Here is a 19,161-nt window from a genome sequence, read left to right on the forward strand (position 1 = left end):
ATGTCCGCTGACATCCGACCCGCTCCGATCCGAAAAAATTGTGACGGAGAAAAAACCTACTTTTCCATCCATCTGCTGATTGGATCGGGTGACGATGGACTCTACGGTCCATCTTCCTCCGATCCCCCATAGGGGAGAGCGGCGCTCTGACAGGTCCGTCCCTGAACAGTGTAGGATGGACTACTAGTGTAAAGCACTATCAGTATCCAATGCATTAAAAAAAAAAAAAAAAAAAAGGTCAGGTGCAGTTTGGTGTGCGCTAAAGTGTGTTTGCAGCTATTCAACATCACAAAAGTGGTAACTTAACAGATTTTTGTGGCTGTTGAAGTTTATTCCAAGTGATAAAATGTGTTATCACTACAGCTGAATCTGGATTAGTAGGCAGATTCCACATGTCACTGCTTTGATTAGGTCATACTAACCAGTGGCAGTGTGCACTCCACAAATAACATGAGAGATAAGATAAGACATCAGTAGGAAATTTAACTTAACCACTGAAGGACCGAGACTCTTTCTGAGATTTGTTGTTTACAAGTTAAAAACTGTTTTTTTGTTAAAAAATTACTTACTTACTTACTACTAATTACCCCCAAACATTATACATTTTTTTTCTAACACCCTAGAGAATAAAATGGCGGTCGTTGCAATACTTTCAGTCACACCGTATTTGCTCAGCGGTCTGACAAGCGCATTTTTTTTTATATTATGAAAGATAATGTTACGCCGAGTAAATTAATACCCAACATGTCACGCTTCAAAATTGCGCCCGCTCGTGGAATGGCAACAAACTTTTACCCTTAAAAATCTCCATAGGCGACGTTGAAAAAATTCTACAGGTTGCATGTTTCGTGTGGTTTGAACACCATTTTCATATGCGGGCACTACTCACATATGCGTTTGCTTCTGCACACGAGCTTGGTGGGACGGGGCGCGTTTAAAAAAAAAAATCTCTTATTTATTTTACTTTTTATTTTTTATTTTTATACTGTTCTTTTTTTTTTTTAAATTTGTGTCACTTTTATTCCTATTACAAGGAATGTAAACAATCCTTGTAACAGAAAAAAAGCAGGATAGGGCCTCTTAAATATGAGATCTGGGGTCAAAAAGACTTCAGATGTCATATTTACACTACAATGCAATAAAAAAAATAAAAAAATGTTGTCTTTAAAAAATTTTTTTTAAAAAGATGGTCCTTTAAGAGCTATGGGCGTAAGTGACGTTTTGACGTCGCTTCCGCCCTGCAATGTTATGGAGACGGGTGGGGGCCATCTTCCCCTCACTAGTCTCCATACCCAGCAAGGGTGAAGATCTGATAGAGGGGGGGCCACTCTCCCGCCGCCGATAAAAGTGATCTCACGGCGAATCCACCGCAGAGACCACCATTATCGGAAAGCGGACCACCGCCCGAAGAAGAGGATACCGGGGTTATGGCAGCTAGCTGCTGCCATAACAACAATATTCCTCTTCAAACTTAGGACGTATATATCGGCGTGTGGCAGTCTGTAAGTGGTTAAAGGGGTTGTAAAGGGGTTGTTTTTTCACCTTAATGCATCCTATGGCCTCATCTGACCACAACACTTTCACCCAGTTCTCCTCTGAATCATTCAGATGTTCATTGGCAAACTTCAGATGGGCCTGTACATGTGCTTTCTCGAGGCCGATGCAGGATTTCAGTCCTTCATGGCGTAGTGTGTAGGGATGAGACGAACATCCCCCGTTTCGGTTCGCACCAGAACATGCGAACAGACAAAAAATTTGTGCAAATACCGTTAAAGTGTACGGGACACGAACATGAAAAATCAAAAGTGCAAATTTTATAGGCTTATATGCAAGTTATTGCCATAAAAAGTGTTTGGGGACCCGGGTCCTGCCCCATGGGACATCAATGCAAAAAAAAGTTTTTTTCAGGAGCAGTGATTTTAATAATGCTTAAAAATAAAATAAAAAATGAAATATTCCTTTAAATAGCGTTCCCGGGGGGGGGGGGGGTCCCTTAGTCTGCCTGTAAAGTAGCGCATCTTTCCCATTTTAATAACAGTACCACAGGAAAATGACATTTCTAAAGCAAAAAAAAAATGTCATTTAAAATTGCTCGCGGCTGTATTGTATTGTCGGATCCCAGCAATATACATAAAAAAAACATTGGAAAAACCAGCGTGGGTTCCCCCCCCCCCAGTCCATACTACTAGGCCCTTTGGGTCTGGTATTGATAGTAAGGGGAACTCCACGCCAAAATGTAAAAAAAAAATGGCGTGGGCCCCCCCGCCCCACCCAAGATCAATACCAGACCCTTATCCGAGCATGCAACCTGGCAGGCCGCAGGAAAGGGGGGGGAGTGAGCTCCCCCCCTCCTGAACCATATCAGGCCACATGCCCTCAACATGGGGAGGGTGCTTGGGGGTCCCCCCCAAGCACCTTGTCCCCATGTTGATGGGGACAAGAGCCTCATCCCCACCCCCTGGGGGTCTGCAGGCTAGGGGCTTATTGGAATCTGGAAGCCCCCTTTAACAAGGGGGCCCCCAGATCCCGCCCCCCATGTAAATGGGTATGGCGTAAAAATACTCCACCTCCATGGGAGGCGCCCCGCCGACTGCTGTTTTTTCACTGTGACAGCTCTTATATAGGCAAGGGCAGGGCTACCCGCTGATGTAACCGGATGACCCCACCCCCTCTGACGGCACATGACGTCAGAAGGGGCAGGGTCACTCGTTTACCGGGTGGCCTGCCCTTGTCTATATAACAGCTGTCACAGCTGTTGAGGCAGAGGTTTTTTTATTTTTCAGGGGTGCGTCGGCACTATGAAGATGGATAGACATCGCGGGATACTTTTTTTTTTCTTTTTTAATAAAGGACTCGTCAAATACTGTGTATTGTGGTTTTTACTTTTTGACACTTTTTTTGGTGAATGGGTAGGGGTTTCCAGAATCCGATAAGCCCCCGCCCGCAGTCCCCCACAACCACCGGGCAAGGGTTGTGGGGATGAGGCCCTTGTCCCCATAAACATGGGGACAAGGTGCTTTGAGGGTGGACCCCAAAGCACCCTCCCCATGTTGAGGGCATGTGGTCTGGTACGGTGCAGTGGGGGGGGCAGGTTGCATGCTCGGATAAGGGTCTGGTATGGATTTTGTGGGGGGACCCATGACAATTTTTTAAAAATTTTGCAGTTCCTCTTAAAATATATGCCAGACCCAAAGGGCCTGGTATTGATTTCGGGGGGGGGGGGGGGGCCTCACCCCGTTTTTTTTTTTTTTTATTTTGGCGTGGAGTTCCTCTTAAAATCTATACCACAGACCCAAAGGGCAAGCAGCTTCTTTGAGGCGCTTTAGGAGGGGTGTATACACCCCTCCTAAAGTGCCCCTGCCCATGAAATCCATGGGCAGCGCTGGCAAAGTGCTGCTGCAGCTGCGCTTTTAACCCTTTTTTGTCCGCTAGCGGGGGGTTAGAAACGCCCCAGCTAGCAGCCAAAGAGCGCAGCTTAAATGACAGTAAACGCCCGGCGTGGCTCAGTGTGAAAGTGCCCTTATTGTTTGGTTGCCAGGTCAGTGGCTGTATCAGTCAGGTACAGCATCTAACTTTATAAAGAGGGGCAGAGGACTCATATGTTAGAGCACTTTCACACTGAGCCGCGCCGGGCGTCTGCCATAAAGCGTCACTTTACCGGCGCTTTAGCTGCGCTTTCCGGCGAATAAGGGTTAAAAGTGGCGCTTTTTCGCCGCTTCGGCAGCACTGCCTATTGATTTCAAGACGCTGCTTGCAGGACTTTTTTTGACATCTTGCCAGCGCAGCCCTCCAGTGTGAAAGCACTCAGGCTTTCACACTGGAGTGAGAGGAGAAGCGCTTTGCAGGCGCTATTTTTAGTGCTAAAACGCCTGTAAAGCGCCTCAGTGTGAAAGAGGTCTTAAAGATGAACGTAAGTAATTTTTTTCATTTTTCCATCTATTAAATCTTGTGCCCTTGTTGTTTTTTCTTTGGATAGTAAAGCATTTTTATTTCTGACAGTAAATCCCTTATACAGCCCACTTCCTGTTTCTTGTCTGGTCATTAGCCTAGGCTTATGACATCATGCACAACTCTCTCTCACTCTTGGGAAAGTTTGCCAGAGCTGGAGGTGTCCCTCTGTGTAAATTCAGGAAGCAAACAGGCAGCAGCTTCGGCTGCCCACAGTTAAAATGGCTGTAGCCAGACTCAGTGGAGGGAGATTTCTGCAGCATATTTGGCAAGTACAGAATCACAGTATATATAAAATAATATGCAAAGTGGTTGGAGGGAAGCTTCAGAATGGCAAAGATGTTTTTATTACAAATTATGTGAGCGGACTGCAGTTCCTCTTTAAGTGTGTTTGAAAAAAAAAAAAAAAATGCATTTTTTTAATCTAGTGAAACTACTGGGAACCATTTGTTTGATGCAAGTGGGCCAAAAATCGAATGTTCTCTTATTTTCACAACAGATCAAATGCTTTAATATAAAGGTGTGGTTTGAGAAAATACTGCATTATAGCCACTAGATGGAGATGAAGATCACAGGAAATAGGTAGAGAACAACAGTCCCTTTCTGCAGCAAAATGGCAGAGGTAGGCTTTTCAGGCTCAGGCTGCAGCTACTTTCTATATAATTAAAAAAAAAAAAACACGGTTAGCACAAGTTTTTATGCACCTGGAAAGTTCAGTTGGGCTTTACCACCTATAGCTTGCACTTGCTTTTTGCACCTAAAAATGAAAGCAGTATTACACTCACCTTCAGTCTTGGAGCTCCCCGCTGGCTGTCGACATTGCCCAGCGGCCAGCTTTTCGGGTATCAATCATCACTTTCTGCCAGGTGTTTTTTCACCTTAACCACTTGACGACCGCCTCACGCCGATGTACGTCGGCAAGGTGGCACGGACAGGCAAAATCACGTACATGTACGTGATTTGCCTTCCGCGGGTGGGGGGTCCGATCGGTCCCCCCCCCGGTGCCCGAGGCGGTCGCCATTTGTTCCCGGGCGATGAGAGGTGAGGGGGCGGCCATCCATTGTTGGCCACCCCCTCCCGATCGCTCCCGGCGAATGAAAATGCTTCCTTTCCCTCTGTAATGTAAACAGAGGGAAAGGAAGTGATGTCATCTCTCCTCGAGTCGGTCTTTTTGATCCGACGCAGAGGAGAGAAGACATCCAAGTAAGTGCACCAACACTACACTTACAGTAGAACACGCAGGCACACATTTCACCCCCCTGTCACCCCCCGATCACCCCCCGATCACCCCCCTGTACCCCCTGTCACTCTGTCACCAATAGCAGTTTTTTTTTTTTTGCATTGGTGTCAGTTTGTGTCAGTTAGAAGTGTTAGGGCAGTTAGGTTAGCCCCCTTTAGGTCTAGGGTACCCCCCCTTAGGTCCAGGGTACCCCCCTAACCCCCCCTAATAAAAGTTAACCCCTTGATTACCCCCCGTCACCAGTGTCGCTAAGCGATCGTTTTTCTGATCGCTGTATTAGTGACACAGGTGACGCTAGTTAGGGAGGTAAGTATATAGGTTCGCTGTCAGTGTTTTATAGCAACAGGGACCCCCATATACTACCTGCTAAAGGTTTTAACCCCCTGATTGCCCCCTAGTTAACCCTTTCACCAGCGATCACCGTATAACTGTTACGGGTGACGCTGGTTAGCTAGTTTGTTTTTTGTAGTTTATTACAGTTTATTACAGTTTATTATAGTTTTAGGGCACCCGCCGTTTATTACCCTATAAAGGTTTAACCCCCTAATTGCCCGGCGGTGATAGAAGTTAAGTTTTTAGGATCAGATAAGGTCTGCGTCGCCCCAGGCAGCGTCAGGTTAGCGCCAGTACCGCTAAAACCCACGCACGCAGCATACACCTCCCTTAGTGCTATAGTATCTGAACGGATCGATATCTGATCCGATCAGATCTATACTCCCCAGCAGTTTAGGGTTCCCTGAAACGCAGTGTTAGTGGGATCAGCCCAGATACCTGCTAGCACCTGCGTTTTGCTCCTCGGCCCAGCCCTGCCCAGCCCACCCAAGTGCAGTATCGATCGATCACTGACACTTACAAAACACTAAGCACACATAACTGCAGCGTTCGCAGAGTCAGGCCTGATCCCTGCGATCGCTAACAGTTTTTTGGTAGCGTTTTTATACAGTCGCCAACAGTCAGGAGCTTTTTTGCCTGTGAGTCTCACTAGTGTACCCCTAAATTTAGAGGCCAAAATGGCAAATCGAAGGTACACTAGTGAAGAGGCCTACACGTTTCTGAGTATGACAGATAGTGAAGAGGAAGTCACTCATCTGTCAAGTTCAGGCTCAGAATACGAACCTGTAGAGGACAGCGGCTCCATGACAGATAGCTCTGATGACAGAGTTGTGGTCCCTGCTAGAGTCAGGTGTACCAGACCCCATTCTTCTTCTTCTGTCCTTGAAGTGCAAGAACCGCAGGGCTCTCGTATGGAGCAGAGAAGTACTAGCGCCGCTATTCCTTCTGGTGAACTGGCAAGCACCAGCGGCCTAGTACACCCTGGTCGTACATCCAGCACTGCAGTATCACGTGGTGACGTGGCGAGTCCCATAAGTGCAGTTCAAGCTGGCGAGGTGGCAAGCACTAGTAGTGTCCCGCTGCCACCAAGAAGACAAAGACAGGCCCGTCGTGCCCATAGTGCCCTTCCTGCTGCATTGGCCAATCCGAATTGGGAACCTTCCACTTCTGCAGCACCCGTACTTCCCCCTTTCACTGGCCAACCCGGAATTCAGGTGGAAACAGTTGACTTTACGCCACTGGATTTTTATTCACTGTTTTTCACCGAAGATCTCTATAGATCTATTGTGGACCAAAGCAATTTATACGCTGGTCAACACATCGCCGCTAATCCCCAGTCCTCCCTTGCCAGAGATTGGAGACCAATTACGGTCTCCGAATTTAAGACCTTTCTGGGCCTTTCCCTCCTCATGGGGTTGAATAAAAAGAGTAAGTTGCGGTCATATTGGTCCACTGACCCAATTTACCATTCACCCTTGTTCTCTGCTTCCATGGCCAGGGCACGATACGAGCAGATTTTGCGGTTCATGCACTTCAACGACAATGAACTCTGTCGTCCTCGTGGAGACCCTGAATACGATCGGCTCTACAAAATTCGGCCCCTCGTAAACCACTTCAACCAACGTTTTGCAGACTTGTTTACCCCCCATCAAGTTGTCTGCGTTGATGAGTCCCTGATTAAGTTTTCTGGCCGCTTGTCATTCAAACAGTACCTTCCCAGCAAGCGTGCCAGATACGGGGTCAAGATGTATAAGCTCTGTGACAGGGCCACAGGCTATACATGTAGATTTATGGTTTACGAGGGCAAAGATAGTCACGTAGAGCCGATCAACTGCCCTGACTACATAGGAAGCGCTGGCAAGATAGTGTGGGACTTGGTGTCACCCTTATTCGGAAAGGGGTACCACTTGTACGTGGACAATTATTATACGAGCGTGCCACTTTTTAGTCACTTGTTTGATCAGCAGATTGGAGCATGTGGCACCGTGCGACCTAATCGCCGGGGCTTTCCCCAGCGGCTTGTAGATTCCCGTCTTAGGCTGGGGGAGAGAGCCTGCTTGAAGTATAATAATTTGCTCGCTATGAAGTGGAGGGATAAGAAGAATGTTTTCGTTCTCACCTCCCTTCATGCAGACACGACGACCCAAATTTCTACGGCGACTGGTGTTGTGGAGAAACCCCTCTGTGTCCACGAATACAACCTTAATATGGGAGGGGTGGACCTCAACGACCAGTTGTTGGCGCCGTACTTAGTTGCCCGTAAGGCCAGACGCTGGTACAAAAAAGTGTCTGTATACTTATTTCAATTGGCTTTGCTGAATGCTCATGTGCTATACAGAGCTTCAGGACAGACTGGATCCTTCCTTAAATTCCAGGAAGAGATCGTCAGAGCCCTTCTGTTTCCAGACGGTGCTCTACCTCACCTTCCCCAACCAAATGCAGTAAGCCGGCTGCATGAGCGGCATTTTCTTTATGCCATCCCGAGTACCCCTACCCAACGAGCCCCCCAAAAAAGATGTCGTGTCTGTAGCAAGCGCGGATTTAGGCGTGACACCCGGTCTTATTGTCCCTCCTGTCCTGGCAATCCTGGTCTTTGCATGGGTGAATGCTTTGAACGCTACCATACATTAGTTGAGTATTAGCGTAGGGTTCAGCACTGCACAGACTAGGCACACTAACACAGGGTCTCCCAAGATGCCATTGCATTTTGAGAGACCCAAACCTGGAACAAGTTACAAAAGTTAAAAGTTACTAAAAAAAAGTGTAAAAAAAAAATTAAAAAAAAATTAAAAAAAATAAAAACAAAAAAAAATATAAAATAAAAAAACCAAAAATAGTTGTTGTTTTATTGTTCTCTCTCTCTCTATTCTCTCTCTATTGTTCTTCTCTTTTTTACTCTATTCTATTCTGCAATGTTTTATTGTTATTATGTTTTACCATGTTTCCTTTTCAGATTTTTCATACTTTACCGTTTACTTTGTTTTGTTGGTAACCATTTTATTGTTTTCAGGTACACCATTCAGTTGCAGCGCGGATTTATTTATCTTGACAGCAACAGCGTTTGCTCCCACGATATCTAAAGCCGTGACTCCAGCGCTGTCGGAGGTGATTTCACCACCACAGTTACATACTTCAGCATATATGCCGAAGCGTGGGGGCAGCAGTGGGTGGAGGAGCAATTTGCTCCTGCCTTTTGCGGGAGGATGCCCCCATGCTTCGGCATATATATATATTTTAGGCACAGGTTGCGTTAAATGTTTTATTTTTTACTATGGTTTTTTTTTGTATTTGCTTTGCAGGTATGGTAAGTCTTACTGTTATACTGTAATGTTACTTTGTTTTATTGTTAACCATCATTTGCTTAGCAGGTACGCCATTCAGTTGCAGCGCGGATTTATTTATCTTGACAGCAACAGCGTTTGCTCCCACGATATATAAAGCCGTGACTCCAGCGCTGTCGGAGGTGATTTCACCACCACAGTTACATACTTCAGCATATATGCCGAAGCGTGGGGGCAGCAGTGGGTGGAGGAGCAATTTGCTCCTGCCTTTTGCGGGAGGATGCCCCCATGCTTCGGCATATATAAATGGTGCATGTATGCCCATCATTAGAAGTGGGTGGATGAAGGGAGGTATTCTAATGGTGGGCATACCCACCGATCAATATCTTTTTTTCGTTCAGCCCACAGGCTGCATGAAAAAAAAGTTTACAATATATGCCTAACAAGGACCAGCAACGTACTGGTATGTTGCTGGACTTTGAGTGGTTATACCAGAATGATGCCTGCAGGTTTAGGTATCATCTTGGTATCATTCTTTTCAGCCAGCGGTCGGCTTTCATGTAAAAGCAATCCTAGCGGCTAATTAGCCTCTAGACTGCTTTTGCAAGCAGTGGGAGGGAATGCCCCCCCCTCCCCCACCGTCTTCCATGTTTTTCTCTGGCTCTCCTGTCCCAACAGGGAACCTGAAAATGCAGCCGGTCATTCAGCCAGCTGACCATAGAGCTGATCAGAGACCAGAATGGCTCCAAACATCTCTATGGCCTAAGAAACCGGAAGCTACGAGCATTTTATGACTTAGATTTCGCCGAATGTAAACAGCGCCATTGGGAAATTGGGAAAGCATTTTATCACACCGATCTTGGTGTGATCAGATGCTTTGAGGGCAGAGGAGAGATCTAGGGTCTAATAGAGCCCAATTTTTTAAAAAAAGAGTACCTGTCACTACCTATTGCTATCATAGGGGATATTTACATTCCCTGAGATAACAATAAAATTAATTTTAAAAAAATAAAAATGAAAGGAACAGTTTAAAAATAAGATAAAAAAGCAAAAAAATAATAAAGAAAAAAAAAAAAAAAAAAAAAGCACCCCTGTCCCCCCCTGCTCTCGCGCAAAGGCGAACGCAAGCGTCGGTCTGGCGTCAAATGTAAACAGCAATTGCACCATGCATGTGAGGTATCACCGCGAAGGACAGAACAAGGGCAGTAATTTTAGCAGTAGACCTCCTCTGTAAATCTAAAGTGGTAACCTGTAAAGGCTTTTAAAGGCTTTTAAAAATGTATTTATTTTGTCGCCGCTGCGCGTTTGTGCGCAATTTTAAAGCATGTCATGTTTGGTATCCATGTACTCGGCCTAAGATCATCTTTTTTATTTCATCAAACATTTGGGCAATATAGTGTGTTTTAGTGCATTAAAATTTAAAAAAGTGTGTTTTTTCCCCAAAAAATGCGTTTGAAAAATCGCTGCGCAAATACTGTGTGAAAAAAAAATATGAAACACCCACCATTTTAATCTGTAGGGCATTTGCTTTAAAAAAAATATATAATGTTTGGGGGTTCAAAGTAATTTTCTTGCAAAAAAAAATTATTGTTTCATGTAATCAAAAAGTGTCAGAAAGGGCTTTGTCTTCAAGTGGTTAGAAGAGTGGGTGATGTGTGACATAAGCTTCTAAATGTTGTGCATAAAATGCCAGGACAGTTCAAACCCCCCCCAAATGACCCCATTTTGGAAAGTAGACACCCCAAGCTATTTGCTGAGAGGCATGTCGAGTCCATGGAATATTTTATATTGTGACACAAGCTGCGGGAAAGAGACAAATATTTTTTTTTTTTTTTTTTTTTTTGCACAAAGATGTCACTAAATGATATATTGCTCAAACATGCCATGGGAATATGTGAAATTACACCCCAAAATACATTCTGTTGCTTCTCCTGAGTATGGGGATACCACATGTGTGGGACTTTTTTGTCATTATTCAATCACTTGGGACAAAAAAAATAAATATTCAATGGGTTCAACATGCCTCTCAGCAATTTCCTTGGGGTGTCTACTTTCCAAAATGGGGTCATTTGGGGGGGTTTTGTACTGCCCTGCCATTTTAGCACCTCATGAAATGACATAGGCAGTCATAAACTAAAAGCTGTGTAAATTCCAGAAAATGTACCCTAGTTTGTAGACGCTATAACTTTTGCGCAAACCAATGAATATACGCTTATTAACTTTTTTTTTACCAAAGACATGTGGCCGAATAAATTTTGGCCTAAATGTATGACTAAAATTGAGTTTATTGGATTTTTTTTATAACAAAAAGTAGAAAATATCATTTTTTTTCAAAATTTTCAGTCTTTTTCCGTTTATAGCGCAAAAAATAAAAACGGCAGAGGTGATCAAATGCCATCAAAAGAAAGCTCTATTTGTGGGAAGAAAAGGACGCAAATTTCGTTTGGGTACAGCATTGCATGACCGCGCAATTAAAAGTTAAAGTGATGCAGTGCCAAATTGGAAAAAGACCTCTGGTCCTTAGGCAGCATAATGGTCCGGGGCTCAAGTGGTTAATGCATAGGATGCCACCATAGGATGCCACCATGTTTACATCGGGAAGCTGACTGTGACTCCTTGCGACTTCACAGCCGGCCTCCCACTGCACATGTGCTAGCTGTGCTGCGTTCTGTGAATGGCCCCGCAGTCTCCTGGGACCTGTGATGTGTCCCAGGAGGTTACGGGTGGGGGGAGAAGCTCCAGTGGAACTGCCTAGGTTATTCCAATGGAAATGGTTACCTGCCAGAAATAGGTAGCTGCTCCCCAAAAAACAAGTGCCAAAAGAGGGAGAGGAGAGGGAACGTAGGGTATAAAGCGGAACCTCCGTTTAGGGATGAAGTTCTGTTTTAAAAAGTGTCAGGGCTTTCAAGCTGGTGGCTTTCATTTGGTAGTAAAGTGTTCTCTTTAACTCGTACCTACAGATAAGCCTATAATAAGACTTGACTGTAGGTTCAGTGAACATCTCCTAAACTTGTACAGTTTAGGGGATATCCACACTGCATGCAGCCGATGACGTCACCTGGTGCATGCGCTCTGAAAGGACGGCATGCCTGTGCCGTCTCTCCAGAGCTCCATGCCGCAGCTGCAACTCCCGCACACGTGGGAGTGACATCATTGCGGCTCAGCCAATCAGAAGGCCGGAGCCCCCGAACCGGGAAGGAAGACCGGATGAAGATGGAAGCCCCCTCAGTGGTGACCGGGCGCCGCTGGAGGGCTGCGTTCTAAAAGATAAGTATTTCATAATGTGCTAGGATACAATGCATACTAGCACAATATGCCATTGTCTTTTTTTTTTCTTTTCTTTTTATAACAAAAGGTGTGGTTTATTACTGCTTTAAAGCTACTTTCACACTTTAGCCACAACCGCTTTGGCGGTAAAGCGCCGCTCGTTTTAGCAGCACTTTACCGTATTTTAGCGGTGCTTTTTGGCCACTAGCGGGTCGCTTTTAACCTCCGCTGTCAGCTGAAGAAAGTGTTTAAAGCGCCCGTGTTGCAACGCTTCTGAAGCGCTGCCCATTCATTCCAATGGGCAGGGGCTGTGTAGGAGCGCTGTATACAGCGCTCCCATGCCGCCCCAATTTTTTTTTCCGTTCCGCAAGCGCATCGCCTCCGTGTGAAAGCACTCAGGCTTTCACACTGGGGAGGCACGAGAGGCAGTTATCAAGCGCTACTTTTAGCGCTAAAACACCTGAGAAACGCCTTCAGTGTGAAAGTAGCCTAAAGAGCCGCAGTTTAACCACCCACCTAAATTGGAACAATTGGGCTGTATGGTGCAGTCTTGATGCTTTGCTTCTGGTGACTGTGGTAAATACGATCGTTTTTTACTCCAGTTTTTGTTTTCTCTAGTTGTAAATCAGCATAAAGGATAAGGCTGGGTTCACATTTCCGTGCAGAGCGGCTCACAGCAGGGGTCCGATGTGTCCCTGTTCACCGTTTCAGGTCCGATTTCGGTCCCAATTTTTGGCTGAAAACGGACCAAAAGACGCACGGGACTCCTGTGCAATCAGCTCCGCAGTCGTCCTGGAGATGTGTGAAGCGGCTCCATAGAGAGCTGTAAAGGAAATTTGGAAGTTCTGTATATAAATTGTATTCTATTTTGTATGTATTCACTTCACTGTGCACACGGCACCAATAATATTTTCAGTACAAGTTTACATTCTTTTGAGTCCTGATTAGAATTAGCCTGCCTATGTTACGCCCCTTGTTACCATACAAGTACAATTGTAATATTAATGTGATACCTACGTAATCATGTGTATAAAAACCTTCAATTGCCTCATAATAAAGCAGAATTGTTATTTGGAAAGATGCGGAGCGTATCTTTTGTGTCTGTTCCCTACTGCAGTAGTTATTAGTAATTTGGAACCACTAATCAATATGAGGATAGGAGTTGCCTATCTTTAAATTCCCATGTCAGAGCCAATCACAGTCTCTTGACATGCGAATTGGATGCGGGGAAACCCACAACCAAATTCGTAATAGTGGGAGCCCAGCTTGAGACAAGTTTTCATCTTGGCATTCCACCCCAACCAAAATTTCCTATGTAGTAGTTTTTTTCACACTGAGCAAGTTTGCACAAGTTTTCTAGCCCTTAAAGTTTAATTCTAATATATTATACTATATATTTACAAAGATCTGTTTGTGATACAATTAAGGCTTGAAAATAAAGAACATTCAAAAAAATACAAAATGTTAAAATATTTATTATCACCTTCTCTCAATATATAATGGAAGAACTTATACATATAAGACAATAATAAAGATGAGATTGTAAAAGTGCAAATTCCTATAATTCTCACATCATAAGAACAAATACTGAGAGGGGATTTACTGAAACCCGACACACACAGACCATGCAAATGCTGTAATGGTGCAGTGTAACTCTTTCCAAAAAATGAGTGATCGATTCAATGGAACTATTCTGGCAGGAACTGAGGGCTGCTATCGCTGATATGCCTTTAAGGCTAGGTTCACACTGCTGCGAATTCTATTGCGAATTTGAGCCGTTGCGATCGCTCAAATTCGCAAGTCATTTAAATTTCATAGATTAACATTAGTGCCGTTCACATCGATGCATTGCGAATATAACCTGCGTGAAAAAAAGGTCCTGTGCGAGTTTGATCCATGTGCGATGCGAATTCAGCTCTATAGACTGCAAAATTTGCAGTAGAATCGCAAGAACACATATGGAATTCGCAATGCAAATTCGCAACGCAATCGGAACAAAACCGCGCTAAATTCGCACTGCAGCAGTGTGAACCTAGCCTTAAATTGATAGTTCTTTGCCTGTCATGCTGATCCTCCAGCTTCATTTCTTTCTGAGTAAGGCCAGGTCCACATACGTGCGGCTGCGGTTCCCAGACATGTGCACTGACAAAAAAATTGTTAGTTTTCGTTTCATTCCTTTTTTTTGCTTTTTTCGTAAATTCGAAAACCCGAATTTTTGAATTCCGAATTTTTGGAATTCGAAAATTCAGAAATTCGAAAATCCAAGAATCCGAAAATCTGAAAAAAAGAAAGAAAATCAGTAAAATTAGAAATAACTAATAATAACTAACTATTAAATTATAGGTATTGGAATTTCCATTCAAATTTGGCCACTTGTGAACGTAACGAATACGAATTTATCTGAAGTTACGAATTATCCGAAATAATGAATGCCGCATCTAAACAAATGGCAAATTAATAATAATAAAAAGGTTTTATTATTATTATGGTTATTTATTATTATTATTAGATCGTTATGTTCCATTTGTTTAGATACGGCATTCGTTATTTCAGATAATTCGTAACTTTGGATAAATTCGTACTCGTTACGTTTACTAACAGCCAAATTTAAAAGGAATTTTCAAAAATTCGGAAATTAAGGAATTTGTCAAAATTCTTTAACCACTTCCCTACCCGCCCATAGTCATATGACGTCCACAGATGGGATCTCCCATCCTGGGTGGACGTCATATGACGCCGCGTTCCTCGGGACCCGGTGCGTGTGCCCGGCGGCCGCGATGTCCGCCGGGCACCCGCGATTGCCCGTTAACCGGGCCGGCATGTGGATCTGTGTGTGTAAACACACAGATCCACAGCCTGTCAGCTCTGAGGAGAGCGATCTGTGTTCCCAGAATGGAGGAACACTGATCGGTCTCCTCCCCTTGAGCGTCCCCTCCCCCTTCAGTTAGAATCATTCCCTAGGAAACATATTAACCCCTCCCCGCCCCCTAGTGGTTAACCCCTTCACTGCCTGTCACATTTACACAGTAATCAATGCAATTTTATAGCATTGATCGCTGTATAAATGTGATTGGTCCCAAAAATGTGTCAAAAGTGTCCGATGTGTCCGCCATAATGTCGCAGTCACCAAAAAAAAAATCGCGATCGCCGCTAAAAAAATAAAAAAATATTTTTTTTTAAAAAATGCCATAAATCTATCCCATATTTTGTAGACGTTATAACTTTTGCGCAAACCAATCAATATACGCTTATTGCGTTTTTTTTTTACCAAAAATATGTAGAAGAATACGTATCGGCCGAAACTGAGGAAAAAATGTGTTTTTTAAAAAAAAAATTGGGATATTTATTATAGCAAAAAGTAAAAAATATTGTGTTTTTTTCAAAATTGTCGCTCTTCTTTTGTTTATAGCGCAAAAAATAAAAACCGCAGAGGCGATCAAATACCACCAAAAGAAAGCTCTATATGTGGTGAAAAAAGGACGTCAATTTTGTTTGGATACAACATTGCACGACCGCGCAATTGACGTTTAAAGTGCGACATCGCTGAAAACTAAAAATTGGCCTGGGAAGGAAGGGGGTGAAATTGCCCGGTATTGAACCGGTTAAAAAACTAATTCTAAACTAAATGAATTGCACATGTCTAGCGGTTCTCAGCATGGGGTCCGGTGCGTCCCTGTTCACCGGTTCAGGTGCGAATCAGGTCCGAATTTTTGCCCGAATTCCCACCTGAACCAGACCCAAAGACGCACAGAACTCTTTTGGAATGCAGACCGCGGCCGCCCCTGACCTGTGTGAACCGGCTCCATTGCGAGCCAGGCACATTTGTATGTCATGCGAATTGGTTGCGGGGAAATGCACATCCAATTCACACATATGTGAACCCAGCCTGGCTCAACCAGAACAAGTATGCGGATCAAAGATTCTGCTTTCACTTGCTGCTTTTTTTTTTTTTTTCACTGCTGAAGTATCCAAGACAGAGGCAGGCAAATAGCATTTGCAGGTCAGCAGTAGCAGTCCTCTATACAGAACTCCAGATTTAGCCAAAAAGCAATATATATATTTGCATAGCTGTGTTGTAAATATGTGCAAAAATATTGCACTCTGGGGCGGCAACACAAAACAGCACGATCACAGTCTCTTTTATTTGCAAATTGTTATGCAGGTTTCAACTCCAATGAATTCAGCCATTAAGCCCCGATGAAGGGAGAGTTTTGAGCCCCCGAAACGCGTTGGCTTTTTCTCTTTGTTATGCTTACAGACCTGTGGGGCTAATACCGGTTTTGTGGCACTCTCGTCCTTTCTACATTCTCCGCACTCTGGGGGGGATGTAAAAAGACTAAGGCTGGGTTCACACTATTGTGAATTGGATGTGGTTTTCTCCGCATTCAATTCGCATAGCAGGAGATTGTGAGCGACTCTCCATGGAGCCGGTTCAGACATCCCCGGTGCGAATTGCACAGGGGTCCTGTGCGTCTTCTGGTCCGTTTCAGGTCCAAATTCAGCCAAAAATTCAGCCTGAAATCGGACCTGAAACAGTAAAAAGGAATGCGCCGGACCCCTGATGTGAGCCACTCCGTGCGGCAGTGTGAACCCAGCCTGAGTGGGGACTCCACCAGCCCAGAGTCCATTGGACAGCTTGCATTCCTGTACCATGTATAATCTTCTCATACTTTCTATATGCACAACCAGTGGCGGCCCATCCATTAGGGGTCCCCGGGCACTGCCCCCCCTCGATCCATGGTCACAACATCCTAATTAATGCTCTAGGATCCACGGTCGCTACCGCCTATTTATGCGTCCAGCCCCTTTCAGGACACCGGGCGCATGAATTACAGTGGCAGGGTTTTTTTTTTTTCTTAAGCACCTGATTAGAGCCATAGGCTCTAATAGGCTTCAAAATAGGGTGGGCTCGTGGTGCAGATCATTGCGCTATGAGCCCACCCAGGGGTTACAATGACTAATAAATATTCGCTGTTGCAACACTCATCCTCCTCCCAGCCAAATCAGGAAGTGGGTCTGACACCCGTCACCTGATTGATTGAAACATCAGGCGATCCTATTGGACGCCTAGGAGGAGGGGAGGATACTCAAGGTGGAAGCGAGGAGGAGAAGACGCTGGGGCCACTACCTGATGCCCGCCGCAGCCTGATGTCAGGCAATGCCCTGATCCCCGCCGATGCCCAATTCCAGATGTGCCTGCCGCCTAGATGGGGCAAGTGCCGGTGGACCGGCAGACAGCGGGGGGGGGGGTCTTTGAGGTGCAGCGGTGGGGGGGGGGTGATTGTTTGCCACCACTCCCCAAAACCACCAGCCGCCACTGTGCACTGTTTTTTGCATTAGCATTTTCCCGCGTTTTTTTAAGCGTTAGTGTTTTTAGCAAGAAAACATCTCTATAGGATCAAAAATGCTGGTTCACAGCATTTTACTGGCATTTTTACAGCTAAAAGAACTCCTCTAAAAACCCACTAGTTCTGTATGTTTCCAGCCAGAAAACACTGACAACAGCCTATGTGTGCATGGACACACAGGACAACATGCCGAGGACTTTTCTGGCTGTAGGAAAAAAAAAATGTCAGCTGTAAAAACATTCAGTGTGCATGAGGCTGAACTAGTGGGTTTTGAGAGGAGTTTTTGAGCTGTAAAAACGCTCCAACGCCAGTAAACGCGGTAAAACGCGGCTAACCAGCGTTTTTGATCTCATAGCTTCATAGCGGCGTTTTCTTGCTGCTAATAAGCGCTGAGAAATGAAGCAAAAACGCTGATGCAAAAAAAAAAAAAAAAATGCGGAAAAACTCACGTTATTAACGCGGCAACGCTACTGGCGGTGTCATAACGTCAAGTGTGTAGGATTATACTTCTTGGTCAGTGACCCAAAAAGCAATGACGTCATTATGTAAACATGATAGCCAAGCAACCAGCATTTTCAGGAGGAGAGCTCAACAATTGCTGCCTACATATTTCTCTTAGGACAAGTTTCTTTGAACTCTGAACCCCAGGTATGATCTGGAGGGCAAGCTTACCTTGGCTTATATTTGAATAATATAAGTATGTATATAGTTTATACATGATGGAAGCTGACAAATCACTGCAATAGTCAGCAATACTGTGACATCAACACCCCCTTCTCTCCATCTCATCCATTCAGAGAACTTCTTGTATTCATATAAAAAGAAATGAATGGCGGCAGTGTTGAAGGAGCAGGCCCCAGTGGTCAGTGTGCAGAGGTGGAAGCCGCCTGATACGGGACCTGAAAAAAATCACTGCTACCATGACCGTCAGCTTCCTTGGCGGCCCATCAGGCAAGACGTATGCATACTTACAATGGTCCAAGCTGAACCAATGCAAAGTGTTCAATAAAAGATCATACCCGGGAGTTCAGTTTCCTCCCTCTAGTGGGCAAAAGTGAAGTTGCACCACTTCTAAGATCTACAGATGATTGAAAAGTCAACCTATAGGCCTCTTCCGTTCGGATGAAAAAAGGACATACATTCATCCCTATGGAGCGTCGGATGTGAGCGGTGACATGTCCGCTGACATCCGACCCCGCTCCGATCCGAAAAGTGTAACAGAGGAAAAACCTACTTTTCCATCCGTTTTCGGATCGGATCGGGTGACGACGGACACTACGGTCCGTCATCATCCGATCCCCCCATAGAGGAGAGCGGCGCTCTGACAGGTCCGTAGCTGCACAGCGTGCAGCGATGGACCTGTCATCTTCCTGCTCAGCGGGGATCGGCGGAGCGATCCCCGCTGAGCCAGCGGATGTTCACGGGGCGGATCAGTGATGATCCGCCCCGTGAGAAAGAGGCCAAAAACAGCTTTACAGCAGTATTAAAGCCGGAAAAAAAAAAAACATATTGCAGATTAACAGTTCTTACATGCGATGGCTGCATTCTTTTTCTTTTTAGGCCTTCTCTCTTCCATTTTTATCTGGTGATCCAGCCAGCAAGTCTGTTTTTCAAAAGAACAAGCTGTCCTGCAGATGTACCAGTTTACAGGGAGGGAGCACACCATTTAACACCAATAGGGGTGCTTACAATGATTGTCTTATTTATTGATGTGAAAACTTTATCCAGGAAAGAAAAAAAAAAA

This window comes from Aquarana catesbeiana, linkage group LG08, assembly GCF_042186555.1.
Source record: "Aquarana catesbeiana isolate 2022-GZ linkage group LG08, ASM4218655v1, whole genome shotgun sequence".
In the NCBI taxonomy this organism is placed as follows: domain Eukaryota; kingdom Metazoa; phylum Chordata; class Amphibia; order Anura; family Ranidae; genus Aquarana; species Aquarana catesbeiana.